Source organism: Scylla paramamosain, chromosome 5 (assembly GCF_035594125.1).
Source record: "Scylla paramamosain isolate STU-SP2022 chromosome 5, ASM3559412v1, whole genome shotgun sequence".
Taxonomy (NCBI): Eukaryota; Metazoa; Arthropoda; class Malacostraca; order Decapoda; family Portunidae; genus Scylla; species Scylla paramamosain.
The window spans coordinates 62501-85000 of NC_087155.1; the positions used below are offsets into that span (position 1 = coordinate 62501).

The window sequence follows — 22500 nt, forward strand, 5'->3', positions numbered from 1 at the left end:
TCTCTCTCTCTCTCTCTCTCTCTGTCTCTCTCTCTCTCTGTCTCTCTCTCTCTCTCTCTCTCTGTCTCTCTCTCTCTCTCTCTCTCTCTCTCCTCTCTCTCTCTCTCTCTCTCTCTCTCTCTCTCTCTCTCTCTCTCTCTCTCTCTCTCTCTCTCTCTCTCTCTCTCTCTCTCTCTCCGCACCTTAAACTATTCAGCAATACCCGGCATCACGCCAGTCCCTGAGCCGATTAATATTACTTTAAATCGCACAAATTCCTCTGCCGAAATAGAGTTATACACCAAGCTGGAAAATAGATAAGACTCTGAAAGGGCATAGGCGATTGTAAGGCTCGGGTGGGTGTTTACTTATTCAGTGCGAGAAGGAAAGTACTGCCGCCATATTGTCTGGTTGAGTTCCGCACTGAGTAAATTTATTCTATTTACTATAAAAACACAGTACTCCCCTTATGCGAGGTTCTATTCCCTACTGGTTCGTTGAAATCTGGATTTCCTGTGGCTCTTGTGTGCGTCCAGTTCCATGTATTTTTGTTCGATGGGTGTTTGTCGAGGGAATGGGAGAGGAAGTCGTGTTTTATGAAGGACTGTAGGGTTTGTTCAATTTTGTTTTGTTAAAGTGCGCAAGGAAAACGATAATGAAGGTTTCTATGTAGAGGTGATTCTTTTTTTTTTTTCCTTCTTTACTTGATGTTTGTTTCACAGATTTAAGTTTTAGTACCAGATTTTTTTTTTATTTATTTACAGACTAGATACAGACTAGAAGACATAGAAACAGACTGGGTGAAGAGTGAGAGAGGAGTTAGGCAAGGCTGTATATTGCCACCAACCCTTTTTAGCCTGTATACAGAGAAGCTAGCAGCCAGGATGAGAAGAATGAATGTAGGGGTAAGTGTGGGAACGATAAAGTGTGTGTGCTTCTTTATGCAGATGACGTAGTTGTTATGAGTGACTCGGCAGATGAGCTTCAAAGTCTGTTGGATGTGGTGGATGGCTATGGTAAAGACTTTGAGTAAGGTTTAGCAGTGAGAAAAGCAAGGTAATGACTGAGGATGAAAGTAATGTGGTATGGAGACTTGGACAGAATGAGTTGAGACAGGTGCAACAATACAAGTACCTAGGGATGTGGATGAGTCCTAGTGGGTGTGAAAAAGCAAAGAATGAAAAGATAAGTATGGTAAACCAGTGGGTAGGTCGATTGGGAAGCGTGGCAAGGATGAGAGCAAGTAAGTATGATGTGTTGAGAGAAGTGTGGAAGAGTGTGGCTGTGCCAAGTATAATGTATGCTATGGATGTGATTGCATGGAAGGAAAGTGAAATTGATAAGTTAGAAGTGGGCCAGAATAGAGTAGCAAGGATGGCACTGAGTGCACCGAGGTGCACAGCAGTTGAAGCCTTGAAAGGTGACATGGGATGGAGCACCTTTAGGGAAAGACTCACAAAAGCCACACTTAGGTATAAGATTAGGTTTGAGAGAATGGATGATGCAAGAATAGCAAGGAAGGTGTACCTGTGGAATGAAAGTGGAAGCAAATGGAGGAAGATATGTATAAGAATGACAGACAGGAATGGATTGTAAGTTGTGTGGGCGATAAGAATAGCTGGGAGGAATCAAAACGAGCGTGAATGGGTGGTAACAAGAAGAGGCAGAGTGGGAGCCGAATGGGATGTGAGAAAATGGAAGAATGAGATAGACAAAGAAGTGAAATGTGTGGGACTGAATGAATGGATGAATGAGATGGAAAGAAAGAAGTCCCTGGAATGGTACAAGGAGAAAGAGGTCTCGAGGTATGAAAGGTGGTATGATGGAAGCCTGGGCGGTGATCTTCTCTTCCGAGCGAGGGCACAGTGTATGGATGTGAATGCAAGGAGTTACAGGTGGTCTGAGTTCCGCAGCAAAGTGTGCCAGATGTGTCACATGGGAGAGGATGAGACGGTGGAACATGTGGTGCTGGAGTGTGTGAAGTATGCCAGAGACAGGAATGAGATGATGCAAGTGATACTGACTGAGTTAGGGCATGATAGGAATGAAAGAGTGGAGAAGACAGGAAAGGAATGGATGGTGTTGTTGCTGGGACTGTGTAGAGAGGTGAATGAAAGGATGATTGAGGTGGTGAAAGAGTTTCTGGAGAGAATGTGGCGTGCCAGGTGTATGAACAATTAGGATAGAGGATGCTGTTCGTTTCTCTTTTTCTTTCCCCCTTCTACAGGAGTTGCCGATCCAAAGGCCTGGCTCAGGAGTGATCCTGAGCCACCTGTACCATCAAGATCAAGATACACCTTCACGGGAGAAAAAATAAATTAGAAAACGACCGAAAAAATAGAAAGACTATTTTGGATAAATGACATTGCTCTCTATTTGATGTTTCTTTTCCAAGAATTCTCTCGTTTAAAAAAATGACATTTTCACCAATATATATATATATATATATATATATATATATATATATATATATATATATATATATATATATATATATATATATATATATATATATATATATATATATATATATATATATATATATATATATATATATATATATATATATATATATATATATATATATATATATATATATATAGCAAGAGAAGAGAAGAAAATTAAGAACATAAGAACATAAGAACATAAGAAATAAGGGAAGCTGCAAGAAGCGACCAGGCTTACACGTGGCAGTCCCTGTATGAAATATACCTACCTATTTCCATCTGCTATCCCCATCCATAAACTTGTCTAATCTTCTCTTAAAGCTCTCTAGTGTCCTAGCACTAACTACATGATTACTGAGTCCGTTCCACTCATCTACCACTCTATTTGAGAACCAATTTTTTCGTATCTCCTTCCTAAACCTAAATATTTCAAGCTTGAACCCGTTAGTTTTTGTTCTGCCCTGGCTGCTGATCCTAAGAATTTTGCCTACATCCCCCTTGTTATAACCCTTATACCACTTAAAGACTTCTATCAAGTCCTCTCTTAACGTACGTCTCTCTAAAGAATGTAAATATAACAGCTTCAGTCTCGCCTCGTAAGGAATACTCCTCATCCCCTGTATCCTTTTAGTCATTCTCCTCTGTACTGATTCTAATAGACCTATATCTTTCCTGTAATGTGGGGACCAGAACTGCACAGCGTAGTCTAGATGAGGTCTGACCAGCGACAAGTATAACTTTCATGTTACTTCCGGCCTTCTACTTTTAACACTCTAAAAATGAATCCTAGTACCCTATTTGCCCTGTTTCTGGCTTTTATACATTGTTTCCCTAGACGGAGTTCAGAGCTAACTATAACTCCTAAATCTTTCTCGTACCCTGTACCTACCAGAGTTTGGTTGTTTAATATGTACCTATTGTGTGGGTTTCCTCTACCTACGCTAAATACTTTGCATTTATTGATATTAAATTGCATTTGCCATCTATCCGTCCATTCATTCATCCTATCTAAATCTGCCTGCAAGGCGATGGCATCCGATTCTGACCTAATTAATCTACCCATCTTTGTGTCATCCGCAAATTTACTAACATCACTACTAACTCCACTATCCAAGTCATTGATATATATTAGAAATAACTAATACTGATCCCTGTGGCATCACACTAATTACATGACCCCACTCAGATTTCGAGCCGTTTATTACCACTCTCTGTCGCCTGTCACTGTCGCCCTATCCAGCCTAACACCTTCCCATCTATCCCGTGTGCCCTAACCTTTCTCAGGAGCCTTTGATGGGGTACTTTGTCAAATGTTTTACTAAAGTCCAGATATAAGATATCATAACTATCACCATTATCTACTGCCTCGTACACCTTACTGTAAAAACTTAACAAGTTTGTCAGGCAAGATTTTCCCTTCGTGAAGCCATGCTGTGACTGATTTATCAAGTTATGTTTGTCTAAATGCTCCCTAATATTCCTCGCTATTATTGACTCTAATATTTTACCTACAACTGAAGTTAAGCAGACAGGTCTATAGTTAGACGCTAAAGTTTTATCTCCTTTCTTAAAGATGGGTACTACATTAGCCTGCCTCCACATTACTGGTACCTCACCCGACTCCAGTGATTTCCTAAAGACAGAAACTAACGTCCCACTAATTATCTCTTTGCATTCCTTAAGTACTTTGGAGAATGACTAAAAGGATACAGGGGATGAGGAGTATTCCTTACGAGGCGAGGTTGAAGCTGTTAAATTTACATTCCTTAGAGAGACGTAGGTTAAGAGGGGACCTGATAGAAGTCTTTAAGTGGTATAAGGGTTTCTAACAAGGGAGATGTAAGCAAAATTCTTAGGATCAGTAACCAGGGTAGAACAAGAAATAACAGGTTCAAGCTTGAAAAATTTAGGTTTAGGAAGGAGATAGGAAAAAATTGGTTCTCAAATAGAGTGGTAGATGAGTGGAACGGACTCGGTAATCATGTAGTTAGTGCTAGGACACTAGAGAGCTTTAAGAGAAGATTAGACAAGTTTATGGATGGGGATAGCAGATGGAAATAGGTAGGTGTGTTTCATACAGGGACTGCCACGTGTAAGCCTGGTCGCTTCTTGCAGCTTCCCTTATTTCTTATGTTCTTATGTTCTTATGTTCTTTGGGATATATTTCATCAGGTCCTGGTGTCTTGAATTTTTTTAGCCTATCTATCTCCTGTTCCACTATCTCCCTAGTTATGGAAATATGTCAACTTCTCATTCTCATCTGCTCTAAACACCTGTTCACTATCTGGCATATCCAGACATATCCATATGTCTGGATATGCCTGGAAAACATATGCATGTTTTCCTGGGTGAAGACAGTTAAAAAATACACATTCAGAAGTTTACTTATCTCCTCCCCAGAACTAACCAGCTCCCCATCTGCTGCCTTTAGTGAACCCATAGTATCCTTATTCTTCGTCCTGTATACCTGATAAAATCCCTTGGGGTCCGTCTTCGCCTGGCTGGCTACCTTTAATTCATAATTTGCTCTTAGCTTTCCTCGTTAACTTCCTGACTGTTCTAACTAATTCATTATATTGAGACCTTAAAACTTCTTCACCTGCCCTTAATCTCTTATATATACTTTTCTTACGCCCTATATAATGCTTTAATCTTTTATGGAAGGATTCTTTAGATAAATGATATTCCTCTTTATTTGGTGCTTATTTCAAGGATTCTCAAGTTTTACACCAGAAGGTCAGTCTGTAAAAGGTCTTACACGTTCATTGACATTATTGCAGTTCCTGTGCATGTGATTTGTTCGTGGAAAGGTCAGATAAGAAATTGATGCTTTTTTTTTTTTCTCTCTCTCTCTCTCTCTCTCTTTCACCCACTTTTCGTTCGTATGAAGTCCATGATGAACTCTCTTCGCGGTTTTATGTTGGTAATCACTCTTCCGTTCTTTGTGTGTGTGTGTGTGTGTGTGTGTGTGTGTGTGTGTGTGTGTGTGTGTACAGTTATCGCAGTCTACGTCTTGAGGTGGTAAGAATTCTTTAACTACAACGTTAGAGAGAGAGAGAGAGAGAGAGAGAGAGAGAGAGAGAGAGAGAGAGAGAGAGAGAGAGAGAGAGAGAGAGAGAGAGAGAGAGAGAGAGAGAGAGAGAGAGATTATGCATATATTATAGAACAACAGCCATCGCCAGTTTCTATGTATCAAAATCTGTCGACTGCCTGTCTGTTCAAGCCTAACCCGTTACTTGTATCTTATTTATTTTTTTTTTTTTTTTCATCTATATCTTTATCTGTTTCTCTGTCTCTCCAGCTTCCTTTTGTCGTTCTTAGTTTGAGACTAGCATCTTATCACAGCCAGGAAATTATGCACGAGATCAAACTTACTACTTATTAAGAAGGTTATTAAGGGATGTACGAAACTTAAGCTTAAACAGGCAGTGTCATTAACTACAAAAAGAGAATGCTATTAAAAACGCTATTTAATTGAGAAATAACGTACTGTTTGCCTTGGCCATGACCTAACTCAGTTCCAGTAAGCCTCTACCGTTCCCTGCTCTTGGTAACCACCACATACAACTCTCAGCAAACGCAGGAGTTGCCTGGAAGATTATTATTGTTAGCCTTGCGTGGGGAATATGTCGCAGTGGTCCTGACAGTAAAATTATACACTGTTTGATTAGGTTTCCACAATACAACATCATCAGATTCCTGCAAAGCTCAGACATGATGATGTATTAGTTTTAGTAATCTCTGCAGTGTCTCGTGTGTGTGCAGCCAAGGTTCATAATTTTGACATCAACTCTCCTCGCTGGAATAATGCATGCAAATCACCTGATCGAAAACTCTTGGAGGCCTTTGAATTTCCTACTTATGTGCTATTAATTTATGATTTGGTAACTTATGGCTATTATGGAAGGCAAATAGTGTGAAAGCAGGAACTAAAACCTTGAAACGTTGAAACATTGAAATATTAGCATGGTCAAGGAAAATATATCAAAATGAAAGACGTTATAATATAAACTATAATGAAGCATAAATGAAGATTGGCAGGACATTTTCAAGTTTCCGTGAAGGCAGACACTAAATGAAGCGAGGGACTGACGGACTCAACCCGGAAAATATTATCGACGCAGTGGTGGGAGGCCAGACAGGAAATTGGATAGAATGAAAAGTTCGTAAGCAGAATCTGGCATCGACTGGCGCAGTGCCGCAGCTCACGAAAGACTGAGGTGGTCTTTTTCTCACCAGTTGATTACTTCATAGTCAATTAATAAGCAATGATTACAAAAAGCAAGAATGACCTTTCATGTAAAAAAAAAAAATATGGCTATTCTGGAAAGATGAAACTGGTGCTGTTCAAACTATACATGTTATTAAATGAATACGCGTTTATTTTGTTTTTAATGGTTTCCAATACAGTAACCCGCACTGGAAAGTATATAAATTGAGTAAGTAGTCACGGCGCGATTCACTGCCCCCCTCACTGGAAAGCTCTGGGTAACGTTCCCCAACCATCCCTTGACAAACACAGCCTGCCAACACCCTAGACAAACCCACCCTGGCCATACCTACACTCTACACTTAGTGCATTAACATACAATGCCGCTGAAACTCTCCCCTTTAAACAAACGCACTTGTGAATTGTACCTTATTTTTCTGTTATTCTCATATGTAGACCCGATTTGTTTTCCGCAGTAATGAGTGATCACTTTTCCTTCTTCCAGCGAGATTTAACAGAAGGGATAAACGAGACCTATTAATGCCATACTGCTCATTTGCTCTTGATAATAGACTGATTTAAAAGAGTGAAGTCCATCAGCCTTACAAGCATCTGAAGGTCCTTTGCTGCTCGTAATCCTTTGTAATCCTTCATAATCTTTTTCCTACCTTCAGGTACGTGAGCGGCTGAATGTGTAAATGACCCCCTTGTTAGTCTGACACAAATCCCTGGACTTGTGTCGTCTGCCCTAATGAACACACACACACACACACACACACACACACACACACACACACACACACACACACACACACACACACACGTGCCATGTGCTATTCAAAACGACATCTGGTTTAATGTTTTCAACCTAGTAAAAAAAAAAAAAAGATACGAGATCTCAATGTTTCAGTTCTCCCTTTTATACTCGAACATAGGTGGCTCTTCCCCTTCCCCCTCCCTCTCCCTAACCCTACAACATTCACCATTCTCGCTTCATGTCCTGTGTTCTATCCCCCTTTCCTCAATATCCTCACCATCCCCTACACCCTCTTCCTTACCTATTCCATTCTCCCGGCAGATACAGAGGTTCATCATGTACGTATATGTGCAGCACGGGATGAAGGCGGTGGAGTGGCGGCGGCTGAGGGTAATATTGTCTGGTTGGTGAATCGAGGAAGCGTCGGGACAAGTACAGAGCAGGCAGTGGCGGACGGGTAAAGATAGTTTATGTTTGATGCGTGGCGATACAGAGAGAGAGAGAGAGAGAGAGAGAGAGAGAGAGAGAGAGAGAGAATGGGGGGGAGGGAGCTGGTTCGAGTAGATGTGGTCACTTAATACGTGTCACGTTCGCCGTTCGTGGTTCAACACGGGAAGAAACAGAGATCTGCCCCAGGTATCGAGTATCGACCCAGATGGTTTCTGAATGCCTCGGTTGTGCCTCATTGCATGGCCGCCCCAGTCATGACCTGTGCTATGTAACGGCCGCTAATGGAGGGGAAATGCCTCTTTGAATCTAGTCAGTGTCACTGTTTCAAAGGAATAATTGTACCCAGGTTTGAATAATATCTTTGATCTTGGCGCCACAAAACTGTATGTGAATAGAGTGAACGTTTGGTTGAAATGGAACTCAGTGATACAGAGATCAAATGTGATACAGAGAGAGAGAGAGAGAGAGAGAGAGAGAGAGAGAGAGAGAGAGAGAGGAGAGAGAGAGAGAGAGAGAGAGAGAGAGAGAGAGAGAGAGAGATGCTCGTTTTATCACTCGTCCATCAGAACTGTAAAGTGCAAAGGGAATGAAATAAGAATGGAGATTCTTCGTACACACCTAATGGAAATAAAGAAAAGGAGGAATCTGAGAATGAAACAGGTGGCAGTCACTTAGGTCATTTGTCAGGAGTGATATTTACGTATAGGAATAAACACACACACACACACACACACACACACACACACACACACACACACACACACAAGAAAAGTATTTACACTAATTTTAGTAATGCTGTCGAGTTTCTTGAGAAGTAAAACGAATATTTGAGCATAAATTCGAGTACACACACACACACACACACATTATTATTATTATGATTATTATTATTATTATTATTATTATTATTATTATTATTATTATTATTATTATTATTATTATTACACAGACACACAGAACAAAATTATTTACTGTAACTCCAGTAATGTTGTGGAGTTTCTTGAGAAGTAAAACGAATATTTGAACGTAAATTTCAACCCAGAAAATTGTTGTCGTTGTTGTGTCGCTCTGTGAGAGAAAATAAAGAGCCCGGGTACTCTACATGTAAACTTTTATGCTACACTTTCTCATCTCCAAAGTAAAACATGCAAAACTTTAATACGTGACTTATTTTTAGTCTCATCTCCCTCCTCCTCCTCCTCTCTCCCTGCCTCTCCTTATTACTCCTAGCGCTGTCTCTACCTCCTCCTTCTCTCCTTCCTTCCTTTCTTCATCCTTACCGGAAGGGCCTGATGCTCTCTCTCTCTCTCTCTCTCTCTCTCTCTCTCTCTCTCTCTCTCTCTCTCTCTCTCTCTCTCTCTCTCTCTCTCTCTCTGAAATACAACACCCCATTGCGTGATCCCCTCCCTTCATCACCTCAGTAGGCACTCCACACTCTCTGTCCCACCTCCTTCAGTGCCTGTGTCGGCGACCCCTTTAGTGCCACCCCCCTTCATCTTCCACCCAGTGTCGCAGTTCAGAAGTTACCATGTATATGTCACCGTACACTTTGGCACTTCCCTCGACGTGTCCTCTGTTACAGTGTCCCTCGTGCGTTCCAGAGCGTTAGGGTTCGGTGATATATAAAGTAAGAAGAGCATCGCCTTTTGCCGTGATTCTTCTGGAGTCTGGGCCGTAACTCGCCCTCTCAAAAAGCTTAATTTAAGAGGCATTTTTCCCCAGACGAAAGCCGCTCATGAGACAACATTTGTGAGCAGGCGCAGTGTTCGCGCAAAGGTATGAATGACGGGAGGAACACAATGGTGGGACGCGACGCACTTCTGCCGTGTGGTGTCGCGAGCCTCGTGTTGGCGAGAGAGGCTGACGTGAAGGGAGGTGAGGTGGAGGCGTAAGAGAGGGAGGATAATGAAGGCCAGGAAGAAAGAGAGAGAGAGAGAGAGAGAGAGAGAGAGAGAGAGAGAGAGAGAGAGAGAGAGAGAGAGAGAGAGAGAGAGAGAGGATAGAAATAAAAAACGAGCGACACCACTTTTTTTCAGGAGAGTTTGTGTTCTCCAAACCCAACGATGTATCCTGAGGGACTCCACTCCGGCACACTTTCATCTCGCCTCTCATTCCTGGAACTTTAATCAGTGAAGAACCTCGGGTGGAGACAAACTTGTCCTCTAACCTTAATTAAGAAGCACTCCCACTGACCTGGCCCTCGTTGTGTGTGTGTGCCCTGTCTGAGGTGATGTAAATGTGCAGCTTTGTTATAGTTGTTTTTACAATAACCTTCAACTAACGCTCTTCCTCCTCCTCCTCCTCCTCCTCGCTCTTCTCTCTTCCTCCTTTCCATCATCAGTAATTTCCATCCATCCACCCTTCACTCAGTTATATCCTTTCCCTGTTCACTTGCTTTCACTTCCTCCTCCTCCTCCTCCTCTTCCCTCTCCCTCCCTCTCTCTGACTTCTTTCTCACACCTCGGAAGCTGATGAAAAAGAAAGGGTAGGTGGGCTGAGGGCTCTGAAGTGGGGCTTTGTTTTACTTCTCCCTTAAACAAGCAAACAATCCTGCGCTCTTCTTCCTTCCTTCCTTCCTTCCTTCCTTGTCTGTCCTGTTTGCTTATCTGTCTATCTGTCCTGCCTCTTCTGCTTACCTGTCTGTCTACCTCTCCTTACTCTTCTGTTTGTATGTTTGTATGTGTATCTTCTAGTGTTTTGTTTGTTTATGTCGTAGTCTGTTTGTTTTACTGTCTCCTATTGATAAAGTTAATGTCTTTATACCTGTCTGTCTGTCTGTCTGTCTGTCTGTCTGTCTGCCTATTTTCCTTTTGGAGTAATTTTTGATGTGTGTGCTTTTTGTCTGTTTGTCTGTCTGTCAAGTAACTAGCTAATCAACTCTCTCTCTCTCTCTCTCTCTCTCTCTCTCTCTCTCTCTCTCTCTCTCTCTCTCTCTCTCTCTCTCTCTCTCTCTCTCACGTCTCCAGTTTCTGAAACGCCTCTACTAGTACACAGGAAAAAATACAGCAACACATACTCACACACATAAAAAGAAATATGTACGTATTTCTTGCATGAGAGTTTCTATAATGTTTTCAGTGGAGTGTGGGTGGCAGGGAAAGGAAGGAGCGAGGTGGTAGTCAGAGTGAATAGTAATCATGGGCACGTTGTTTTTTCCCCTTGTTTCCCTTTCATCGTCTGTAGGAGGAGTGAAAGGAGGGAGAACTCAAACGTTAAGAGAGAAGTAACGATGGAAGGAGGAAAGGAAAGTAAGAAAGGAAAGGGAATATAAAAGAAAGAATAAAATAAACAAAGGGTAAAGGAGGGAAATTGGCAGCAAGGAAGGAAAGAAGGAGCAGTGGGTGGAAGAGAAGGGAAGGTAAGGGAAAGAAGAGTGGAGGAAGGGAGAATATGAATAAATAATGGATAAAAATGTAATGGAGAGAATCAGAACTGTGGAGAGGAAGGGGTGAAATGGAAATAGAGGAGGAGGAAAGTGAATATGGAGAGAAGATAGAAATGAAAAAAAAAAATAAGAGGAGAGAATAAGTAATGCTGAGAGAGAGAGAGAGAGAGAGAGAGAGAGAGAGAGAGAGAGAGAGAGAGAGAGAGAGAGAGAGAGAGAGAGAGAAAGAGAGAGAGAGAGAGAGAGAGAGAGCAGCATCAAACAGTCATCCCAACCTCTGCCTACCCAAGTCTGTCTAATCTAAGTTTTATGCAATGCGCCACTCTCGTGTGTTACAACATTAGCATCCCGGCGGTGCGGAAATGACGGAGCGAGGCGGGAACAAATGACAAGGCAACGCAACGCCCGGCTTCGTAATACCCTCCTCCGTGCAACACTTCGTCAAATTAAACCCAAATGAAACATCATCATGCATCTCTCTGAGTATTGCCTTCTTTTTTTTTTTTTTGTTTATCCTCCCCATAATGACCCGAATAATTACGTAATGGAATTGGTAGGACTCGAGAGCAAACAGGGACCAAAGGATGCAATTAGACTACAGTTCTGTATGACGAGGGGAGGAAGGGAAAGAGGGCGAGGAGGGTAGGTAGAGGGAGGGAGATAGAGAGAGGGGGAAAGACACTGAGAAGAAAGACAATAATGAAAGACAATAGTGAAATGTTAACACAGTGGCGCAGCTTGTATGAAAGGGACTCTCTCTCTCTCTCTCTCTCTCTCTCTCTCTCTCTCTCTCTCTCTCTCTCTCTCTCTCTCTCTCTCTCTCTCAGATACTAAATCATATATAGGACATTAAAGTTCAAGGAAAAACGTTAAATGTTCATCAGTCACTTATATTAGCGAGTATACTATTACAAAACTGACATAATTAATCTACAGACCTTTTTTTCTTTCTGGCAGGTAAGTATGCGGGTGAATGTTCCATATGAGCCAAGCATAACCTGCCTGCGACTGATGTCTGTGTAGCAAAAATAACGGTATATAAAATAACCGATAGAACTATAATGCCAACCATATCTCTGGCAAACCATTCATCTAAAACTCTCACAAATATTAAGGAACTATCCAGCATAACTTGGAACAGACGAAATATCAGAAACATCTATGGTTGATCCAGATTTATGAGAATGAGCGTGTTTTAGAGCGCTTGGATTGCTCGTGAATAAATAAAATACAGGTAAAGAGGAGGTGGCAGGGATCAAACCCATGACAGGACACTCAAGGCTCACGGTTCTTTGTAACTCGAGCCATAACAATCTGATACAGTCTGACTTACTGAGTGTCACTGGGTATGAGCTGTGGCTGTATGCTATGAACTCGTAGCTTTTGTCTTGAAGTCCATCTAAGATAGAAAAGTGTCGGCGCAAAACATCAATTTGTGTAAATCGATGAATTTCAACATAATGATCAGTGAATATTGAGCATCACTACACGACTTCATACTTAGAACTTTTCGGAATCACTACAGACTGGATTTTAGCAGCGCCTTTAAAGTGTAACGCAGTACATCATTAAAAATAATACTTTTTTTTTTCAAAGACAGTGATGGGCGTGGCAATTACTTCTTTCAAGGTTACGAAACAATGGAGACAGCACATGGCGGCGTGCTGGCCCTGAACCGCTGCCTTGCACGATGCCTCTACTTAATCACACACATAAGTATAGGGATCCTGAAACAAATAAAAGACTTGAGCTGTGTTCCTCAAGCGTATATACAAAACTACATTAATATGATATATATGTGGCTATTTGTTCAAGCGAGTGAGAAAACCGAGTATTCAATATTTCTTAGTGGAAGATACAGTGTAGAGGCTTAGGCGTCAGTAGTAGCGCCCATTATCGTGTATATTTTGGGATTATTTTACAAATACTCAATCAAGTGAAGTATTTGTTATTGCTGTACTTGTCTGTACTTGTCGCTGTTTGGCATTTTATTTCACTCGTCGGGTGGGTAAGGCAGTGGAGAGTCATCTCTGTAAGGGAGAGCAACGTGTATGCTTTTATTTTATTAACCAAGATATCGTAAAAAAAAAAAAAAATGACGGTAGTGCAGACGGATACAAAAATGGAAAAATAAAATAAAAAGTTCTGTAGGAATGACCTTTAATGGGCAGGCAACCGACAGATGAGTGAAGAAGGTCAGGAGAAGAATTTGTCCACCACTGAAATCGTAAAAAAAAAAAAAAAAAAAAAGACAATAGTGATGAAATTTCAATCTTAACCAGTCACTTTATCACCGGATTAAGAGATTACTAATTGACTCCTTGCCACCACAACATCTTGAATAACATCGCAGAGGGTATTCATATCACTGGTGCCTTCTGGGTGATGAAATTATGAAAGGATACGTGACGATGTGATATGAAGAGGCGAGCCTGAAGAGGTTTGGCTGCCTCACTCCTTCACTTATCCAATGATCTTGTCCGTCCATCTGATGTTGTATAATTCCTGCGCCTGGTCAAGCCCACACCCTTCCACTTTTCCTTATATTAATGTTGAAAAGAACTACAACAACGACAGGGGATGAAAAGGCCGATGATGTGGAGGACGATACAATGAATAACAAAATCATACATATCGGAATGAGACAAAAAAACAACAACTCCAATCCAACGGAAGGAATTACAAAAGGAGGAAGAATTGATGTTGAAAATAACGAAGAAGAGCAACGATAAGCGGTGAAAACGACGATGAAAAGGACGATACAATGAATAACAATGAATTCGTGTCGGAATGATGTAAACTACTCTACGTAATCCAAAGGAAAGAATTACAAAAGGTGGAAGAATTGATGGGATCTGCCCCTCAACGTTAACAAATGGCAAATCTACCACACGAACACAACAAAGAACACGAAGAAAAATGAATATAGATTATGTTAAGAGGAACCCTGACCGCGCACCTCACGTACACCACCACCTCAAGTGTTATTTATAGCCAATGGCAGTCTTAAATTTTCTCAGCGGGCAACACGAGGAAGTAATATATTCGCTTACATATTTCCCTTTCTATAACAAATAACACCTTCGAGAGGAGGAGGGAGTGTGAACCATCTCTTTACCTATAAATTCAAACCCATTTAATTTACGTGGAGGAAGCGTGTCAATTTTTGTGTTTATATAATAGTGTATAGTCTGATCAAATATGTAAAGCGGTTCCAAGCTGTATTGTGCTGTTTAGATATAAAAAAAAATTAAGCGTTTACCAAGATAAAGATATCAAGTGAATGAACCAACGGATGAAAGAAAGAATGAATGAATGAACGAATAAGTAAATTAGTAAATAAATACAACAACAAAAAAACTCGAATAAAAAAAAAAAAATCAAGTAAAAAGCAGATAAATATATAGATAAAAACAATGAACTAAGTTAAGCTAAAAAGTTATGAAATAAGTTTTATAGAGACTGTTGTCATTATCAGCCTATACGTCATTATCATCATCATCATCATTTGGTTACTACACTTGCTGAAAGACTATCAGCTAAATAGAAATAAAATATATAAAGATTCATTACACTCATTCTCTGATTTTAATATAAGGCATAAAGGACGACAATGTTAAGTAAATCTAATCAACAAAATTGGTAGGGGGGAGATATTAATGAAAGACAGAAAACTATGAATACCGGAAAGACGAAGAGAGAAGGTGGAGAGAGCGAGAGAGAAGTGTTGTAACAAGTTTTCGGGAGATAAGGAACTATCACAGAAAGGCCTCAATCCTAAAATACTGAAGATAACACTGCCACAGGTGGTTATGGGCACCATGTGGGAGTCTGTAGAGGATCAGAGAGTTGTGTAAAGGAAGTGAGGTGAATGTTTTGAACAGCAACAACAGACAGAGTTAGCAAGTAAAGAAAAAGAAAATATTGTGGTATTCATATGAGGTAAGTAAAGAGATTCTTGGGGGAAATGGAGAGTGGAAAATTATCTCGAATTGAATTGGTCTTTACTTTTTTTTTTTTTCTTTCTTTCTTTCTTTTGGCTTGCCTTTCTCAAAATATTTTCTTCTTTCTTGAGTGCAGCTTGATATATGCCACAAGCAGATACTTGTACATATAAATATATTGGTTATGTTTTTTTTTTTTTTTACAGATTTACATATTACTTTGCCTTTTTTTTTACAGATTTACATATTACTTTTCCTTTTTTTTTTTTTTGCAGATTTAGCAAAGTTTATTTTACATACCCTAATCTTTAATCCTGTGCCTTATTTTTTTCTTGTACCTAATTTATGTAAAAGTCTCTCTCTCTCTCTCTCTCTCTCTCTCTCTCTCTCTCTCTCTCTCTCTCTCTCTCTCTCTCTCTCTCTCTCTCTCTCTCTCTCTCTCCTTTCTTTTCTTCCCTTTTCTTTTCTTCTGTTCTCTTTTCCTTTCTAATTTCCCACGTGTCTCTTCTCCAAGTGTTATCTCGTTCATCTAATTTCGCGGGGGAAATTGCTGCACTTTTTTTTTTTTTTTCATCCTTATCTTTTCCTTGCTTCCATTTCCGCCTTCTCCCTCGCCACCATTTACCCATCGCTTGTTTTACCACCACCGCCACTGCCACCGCCACCGCCACCGCCACTGCCACTGTCGTCGCCACCATCCTTAAACATGGGTACGTTGGGTGTCAAAGCGCCTGTCTGTCTGGCTTGCTGTCTGGACCTGAATCTCATTATCTTGTTAGCTTTCCTCTCCTGCGATCATTATTTACCGCCGGCGTTCCCTCTATCAGTTCGTAAAGGGACTCGAAGAGAGATTGGATGCTACCAGTTTGCTTTTCTTTCCTCTTTTTTTTATTTTTTTATTTAAGGGATGTCACTTTTTTTCCATTTCCCTGTATTGCATGGTGCAAGTTTCCATTTGCCCTTTAGATGAGACAAGGGCCCAGTTTGCAGTGGACATTGCTGCGTACAGTGCCATCTGGGATATTAATCCTTTCACTGCTAGGCAAATACTTTTCTGTATCCGTCTACAACTTTTTAGATACTTTCTTATGTACTACATTTTCTTAAATTACCCTCCACACACTCTTTCCTTCTTTCTGTAAGCATTTTCTACAATGTTTTCAATCTTAACAAAGGAAGATCATATCAGTGAAAGAGTTAAACTGCGCTGCTGACAGAAAACGCAATTTTTGGGCAAGAAGGGCTTTCAGCTCTGTCTGTCAACATCTACCTTTCCTTCTTGCTGGAAGTTTGCCTACATTCAACCTGTTCCTAAAAAGGGTGACCGTTCTAATCCCTCAAACTACCGTCCTATTGCTTTAATTTCCTGCCTATCTAAAGTTTTTTAATCTATCCTCAACAAGAAGATTCTTAAACTTCTATCACTTCACAACCTTCTATCTGATCGCCAGTATGGGTTCCGTCAAGGCCGCTCTACTGGTGATCTGGCTTTCCTTACTGAGTCTTGGTCATCCTCTTTTAGAGATTTTGATGAAACTTTTGCCGTTGCCTTGGACATATCAAAAGCTTTTGATAGAGTCTGGCACAAAGCTTTGATTTCCAAACTACCCTCCTACGGTTTCTATCCTTCTCTCTGTAACTTCATCTCAAGTTTCCTTTCTGACCGTTCTATTGCTGCTGTGGTAGACGGTCACTGTTCTACTCTTAAACCAGTGGTGTTCCTCAGGGTTCTGTCCTGTCACCCACTCTCTTTTTATTATTCATTAATGATCTTCTAAACCAAACTTCTTGTCCTATCCACTCCTACGCTGATGATTCCACCCTGCACTTTTCCACGTCTTTTCATAGACGTCCAACCTTTCAGAAGGTAAACATTTCACGCAGGGAAGCCACAGAACGCTTGACTTCTGATCTTTCTAAAATTTCTGATTGGGGCAGAGCAAACTTGGTATTGTCCAATGCCTCAAAAGCTCAATTCCTCCATCTATCAACTCGACACAATCTTCCAGACAACTATCCCCTCTTCTTCAATGACACTCAACTGTCCCCCTCTTCTACAATGAACATCCTCGGTCTGTCCTTTACTTATAATCTGAACTGGAAACTTCACATATCATCTCTAGCTAAAACAGCTTTTATGAAGTTAGATGTTCTGAGACGTCTCGTCTCCGCCAGTTTTTCTCACCCCCCCAGCTGCTAACTCTGTACAAGGGCCTTATCCGTCCATGTATGGAGTATGTATGCTTCACATGTCTGGGGGATTTCCACTCATACTGCTCTTCTAGACAGGGTGGAATCAAAAGCTTTTCGTCTCATCAACTCCTCTCCTCTAACTGACTGTCTTCAGCCTCTCTCTCACCGCCGCAATGTTGCATATCTAGCTGTCTTCTACCGCTATTTTCATGCTAACTGCTCTTTTGATCTTGCTAACTGCATGCCTCCCCTCCTTCCGCGGCCTCGCTGCACAAGACTTTCTTCTTTCTCTCACCCCTATTCTGTCCACCTCTCTAACGCAAGAGTTAACCAGTATTCTCAATCATTCATCCCTTTCTCTGGTAAACTCTGGAACTCCCTGCCAGCTTCTGTATTTCCACCTTCCTATGACTTGAATTCCTTCAAGAGGGAGGTTTCAAGACACTTATCCATCAATTTTTGACCACTGCTTTGACCCTTTTATGGGACTGCCATTTCAGTGGGAATATTTTTTTATTGGATTTGTATTGCCCTTGGCCAGTGTCCTTCCTACATAAAAAAAAAAAAAAATCAAGAGGATATCGGCGCCCTAAGCATGTCTTCCACTTAGAATATAGTTTTTTTTTTTTCTGATAGTCAAAGTTTTTTGAGTTTCGTTACTTTTCAGTTAGGGTTATCGACCTTTCTGCTTTGAATGGTTTTAGTTTCATCACTTAACTCAACCTCATTACTGGGAAAAAAAAAAAAAAAACATGAGACAGACAAGCAGGCAGACAGACAAGGAGACAGACAAAGAAACAGAGAGACAGACAGACTTAGTTCTTAGTAACATCAACAACACGTGTTTCATTTGTGTTCTTCTTGTCTCGATATCACGACTTTCTTTCATTTGTTTTATTTTCACATGCCAGGAATTTTCTTACATTTTCTAACTTGGGTACTTGTCTTTTTTTCATATTCACGAACCTTTTCTTATCCCTTTTTTCCTCCCCTGTGTGCTGGACGTACCTATAAAAGTCTGCTCTGGACTCTTGCCCTCAGCATCCTCAGGTGGTTCTGGCGTGGAATGGAGTGTTCCCGTCATCCTCACTGAGCTAGTTACCTTCACGTTACCTTGGCATTGGGAAAGTATGTATGTATATTCAATGTCTTTTTACGTCCTTTTTTAATACAGGTATTGTTCCCATCCTTCAGTTTGTCAATCATTCCTTGTTGTCTTATGTCGTATTGTGAAAGAGTGCATGTAGTACTCGTATATTCACTTTTTTCCGTGTTTTTTTAGGGTTTTTTCTTCGTTTCCTTCATCCTCCCCTGTGTATTCAGCATCTTTCTCCTTCTTTTTGAAGTATGAGTATTGTTCCCGTCATCCTTCACTTTGTCATTGGTTCTTTGTTGTTGTTCTCTTTTATTGTCAATGATTGTATGTAGTGCTCGTATATTCACCAGTTTTTTTTCATGTTTTTTTTTTTTTTTCGTTTCGTTCAACCTTTCCTAGTTCGTCATCCATTTCCTTATATATATATATATATATATATATATATATATATATATATATATATATATATATATATATATATATATATATATATATATATATATATATATATATATATATATTTTTTTTTGTGTGTGTGTGTGTGTGTGTGTGTGTGTGTGTGTGTGTGTGTGTGTGTGTGTGTGTGTGTGTGTGTGTGTGTGTGTGTGTGTGTGTGTGTGGGCGGGGGAGAAAATACGGATTAGAAAACAGGAAAATTCTTAGTTCCTGCTTTATATATATATATATATATATATATATATATATATATATATATATATATATATATATATATATATATATATATATATATATATATATATATATATATATATATATATATATATATATATATTTTGCATTTCCTTCATCTTCTCTCAGTTAAAATAGTTTCTCTGCCATTTTTTTTTTTAGCAAAAGAAAAAAAAATCCCAAAAACTCTTCTCACTTCTTCCTTTTTAGTACATAATTTCTATTTTTCTTTGTCATCTTCCAGTTTAAATTGTGCCTACCCATTTCTCTTGTTGGTGGGAAAAAACACATCGAAAAGGTGGAAATATCTTTTTAGGTTTTGGTTTCTAAGAACGTAAATCTTGGTGAACTGTTCTTTTGTCTCTCTGGATTCAGTAAGTACCGTTGTCTCCAGCTCATATGTTCTCCTTTCTGCTTAAATTTATTTTCTCTTTTCTTTCCTGTTCTTGTTTTTCATCCTCCTGGCCTTTTTTTTCCGTTTTCTTATACTCCTCCTCCTCCTCCTCCTCCTCCTCCTCCTCCTCCTCCTCCTCCTCACATTTGCTCCCTCTGCCTTCCCACAGCCCCGAACTAAGTCTTCTTTCATGTATGTGTTTGAAAATGTGTGTGTGTGTGTGTGTGTGTGTGTGTGTGTGTGTGTGTGTGTGTGTGTGTATGTTGTAGGCGAGGCCAGACGTCTTCATCCCTTTTTCTTCATGTTTTCCATCTTAGTGTCGTCGTGCGAGCAAGAGAGAGAGAGAGAGAGAGAGAGAGAGAGAATCACTTTCATTGTTATTTTTCTGGCCTTAATAACGAACTTCTTGCCTCACATTTTCCCCCCACATACACTTGCTATACTCCAGAAGGAAATATGTGTTCTCTCCCACCACACAGTTGTCTCCACTCGCCCACACACTTTGGAACGAACCGCGTGTCCTTGAAAAGAATCCTCAGTTTTTAAGCTTGATTCATGTGTTTCGATGTGAAGGTGTTAACACTCCATTAAAACTCTGAGCAACAGATACTTATTGCGTCACTAAGATACTTCACCCACTGATCACTCCCTCCCGCGTGAATTTGGTGGCGTGGCTTTTGGGGGATTGAGCTTGATGGTCTTCACTTTTTTGATCCCTTGCCTGAATTTGGGTCCATGACGAGGCAGACAGTTCTTAGCCAGGAAGTGTTGGGTAACATGGAGTTAATATATGGATAATCGTATGTTGGCAGAAGATAAAAATAGATCCAATGTTACGGCAGTGTGTAAAAAAAAATTGGAAACTGTCAATTAAAAGAAGCAGAAATAATTGATAATAGTATGATAGAAGATAGAAAGAGACAGAGTGAAAAAAATAATATAGTTAAAAGAAGCAGAAATTATGGATAATCTTATGAGAGCAGAAAATAAGCAGAGATGCAACATTACGACGGTGAGTAAAAAAAAAAATGGAGACAGTTAATTAAAAGAAGTACAAATCATTGATAATCGTATAACTATATAAGATGAAAAAAGAGATGCCACATTACGAAGACGAGTGAGGATTTACAGTCCGTCAGTTTAAAGAGAAGAGTTAATGAAATGAAAAGTTTTTGACTCGCCCAAGAGATGCCTGGGAAAGCCTGCAGAGATGAAAGTTATAGTGACTGGTGACGCAGTTTTTTCTTTGCTCCAGATATTGAATCTTTACTAACCGGAAAAAAAATAAACAAATAAATAAATAAATAAGGCACCGGAAATATTTACCATGGCGAGATGCAACTTAAATACTCATGAAATTTAACTATTTTTGCACTACTTATCCACGACACACACACACACACACACACACACACACACACACACACACACACACACACATTCGCGCATCACAAACATTCACTAAACAACTGTCCCACACACTTACTTTCTCCCTCCCTCTCTTTCCCATCCTCTCCCTCCCTTCCGTACAGATTAATCCCTCGAAATAGAAAAGAAAGAAATGAAGCGACGATTTATAATGATGTAATGTTATTTTCCTCATTATCAGCGAGTGGAATTAATTACTGTCGAGCACCACGTATTCACAACGCCGCCCAGATCCACTTGTAGCGTAATTCATGAACAAGACAGAAGCGCGCAAAAATGTAAATTGAATTCCATTACGCGAGGATTCTTTTACACTTTATTTTTATCAAATACTTCCCCTTCCTTGTCTGTTTCCTTCGCTCCATCCCTCTTCTCTCTCCCTCTCTCCCTCTCTTTTTCTTCGTCCCTTTATTCAATACTTCATAAAGCGTCTTAATATTTTCTTCTCCAGCTTTCCTCCTTCTTTTCTCACCACACACTTCTCGCTTCACTTTTTTTTCCCCCTCACTCCTCCGCTCTTCTTAGTGGTGTGTGGGGGAGGCTTAAAGTTCTCCTGGGAAGTCTAAATATCACAGTTACCCTCCCTAATTACCCCAGTTTTCTCTTGACCCTCGACCCCATTTTCTTTCCCGGCACCCACCCTGATATTTCTTCTCTTTTTTCGTTATTATTCTTTCCCTCAAGACGTAAAAGATGAAGTGAAGGGAGGCAGCTGAGGGGACTTAGCTTAATACAGTGTTAAGGTGTGTGTGTGTGTGAGTGTGTTAAAGGAGATAATGTTATGCACTCTTGCTTTCCCTCCTGAGGTGCAAAACGGCAATTCTAGAACGAAGGGTGATAACAGAAAACATTAACCAAACCAATACAAAGAGAGTAAATAGAGAGGGGAGAGTTGCAGCTTCCCTACTCGCCCTCTGTAATCGCATTATGGCGCACACTGTAGTGATTTTTGTTCATCCTAAGCCTGTATCGTCTGCAGGGTTCGATGTTCGGTATGATGGTTTATTTCTCAGTGGTATGGATGGTTGGCCTCCTTTCGCAGTGGCCCACCATGAAAAATCGTAGTTTGTCTCAGCATGTGAGTGATCTCTGGCCTGTATCGCCCGCAAGTTTCAATATTCAACTTGATGGATTATATTTCTCAGTGACATGGATGGTTGGCCTCCCTTCGTGGTGGCCCAGCAGGTTTGTTTGTTTGTTTGTTTTCTGAAGTGAAGTCTCGAAATGCTCTTCTATATAGAAAATCGTGGTTAATGGCAGCATGTGAGTTATCTCAGGCCACTTGATGTTGCAAGAAAAGTCAAGTCACTGAGGCCAGTATTTTATAAACATTCTAGTCTCTCATAAGAGTTGTATTCAGATGCTACAGAAATTATAAATCGTAGTGTAAGAGGCAGGCGTCTTTACCAGTGATGCAGAATACTCAAACTATCACTGGAGTCATGAAAACATACTTGGAAATATCAATAATTTCCACTAGAGGCCGTTAAAAGTTGTCGAGATAAAACACTAAAAACTATTATATTA

At 40.2% G+C, this 22500-nt stretch overlaps 1 long non-coding RNA gene across 2 annotated transcripts in view; it reads left to right on the forward strand.

Annotated features, from left to right (window-relative positions):
* Positions 1–22500, forward strand: part of LOC135100260 (uncharacterized) — a 45075-nt gene that overhangs the window by 18187 nt on the left and 4388 nt on the right. The window contains exons 2-3 of one of the 2 annotated variants that reach the window (XR_010268552.1): positions 7715–7850; positions 9880–10070. This is a non-coding gene — a long non-coding RNA (uncharacterized LOC135100260). The remainder of the gene's footprint in view (positions 1–7714; positions 7851–9879; positions 10071–22500) is intronic. The other variant, XR_010268553.1, reaches the window with a different exon arrangement.